The following is a 1,489-nucleotide window of genomic DNA, read 5'->3' on the forward strand; positions in this document are numbered from 1 at the left end:
CAATTCTTATTTTTCTTGGAGGTTTGGGATGTAGGAACTTTGACTTTATCTTCTTCTTCTGGTTGTATGTTTTGATCTTCTTTGTCACCAAAGTAAGATTCTATGGTCTGAGTTTTTTTGTGCTGTTTGCTTATGATCCCAGCCAATTATTTGACTTTTTAGCTCTTTGTTAAGGTAGGGCTCTCCTTTGTGGAGGGTATACTGTCCCAAGTTTTGGGGTTTTGTGCCACTGTTTTCAGAGATGCTTCTAGGGACCTGTAAATTTTCAGTTCTTCCAAGGTGGTATGATCAAAGGTGAGGCATATACTCTTTTCCTGGCCAGTTCTCTGATCTATGAGTGACCACAAGCACTCTTTTCTGCCTTGGAACTGTGAGGAGGATTCCCTCTCCCTTGCCGCCACAAGCTCTACCATGTCAACACTCCTCATCACCCCAGGACCACCACCCAGGACTATGACTCAGATCCAAGCAGGGGCAAAGCAAGAGAATCCTGCCTCAACACTAGCAAAGAGATCCCTGCAATACCCCTCTGATCAGCCACTCAATCCCCCCACTGTCTGTAGGCTGAGAGTTCTGGAAGCAATCACTGTCTGGGGCTGCATCCGGACTGGGGCCAGATTGGGCTTCCTTCTCATAGAGGTCCAAAAGACTTTTTGTATTCACCTTCTAAGTTGTTTTTTGGTGTTTTTGGGTTGAGACGTCTAGAAACCACCACAGCTCCCCTTGATTCAATCTCTTGAGGCCTGCTCCAGGTTCACTGAGGCCTGTTCTTTGCCTGCGCCACCCACACTGATCTGTGCTCCTCTCCTAGCCAGATGCAATAGACCTTTCTAATCAACCATCCAGGTTGTCTTGGCCTGGAAATTTGTTTCACTCTGTCTCTTTGTGGGTTCTGATACTCTAGAATTTGTTTAGAGCCATTTCTACAGGTATTTGGAGGGGTTTGGGGGAGAGCTCAAGCAAGTCAATACCTTTACTCTGTCATCTTGGCTCCTCCCCTGCATTTTCAGTAAAGGGTAATTTTTCCTAAATTTGTTTGTGAAGTTTTTATGACCCAATTCATGGTCAATTTTTGTAAGGTTGACATCCACAGCTGAGAAATTTTCACAGTTCTATTCTCATTTAGTAACTGCCAAAAAGATATATCATATCTAACTTTTCTGAGATTCTATTCAGGTCCCTAACTTTTTGTTGTTGTTGTTTTGTTAGATTTGACTAGACCTGAAAGGAAATCTTTAGATTCTCCCACAGTTTAACTGTTTATTTTTTCTAGAACTAATTTAGCTTTTTTTTTAAACTTTTAGATTGTATGTTATTCATTCCATATATATTAAGCATTTATGTTAATTAATTGATATGGTACCTTTTAACATAATGGAGTTTCTCTATTTTTCTTTTTTATTCAAGTGTATTTTTTTGCTGTTGCCTTGAGGTCATTATCATTGTCCTTGCTTTTTTTTTTTTAATGGTAATTTTTATTTATATTTTT

This window comes from Vombatus ursinus, unplaced genomic scaffold, assembly GCF_900497805.2.
Source record: "Vombatus ursinus unplaced genomic scaffold, bare-nosed wombat genome assembly UNPS02014863.1, whole genome shotgun sequence".
Lineage (NCBI taxonomy): Eukaryota > Metazoa > Chordata > Mammalia > Diprotodontia > Vombatidae > Vombatus > Vombatus ursinus.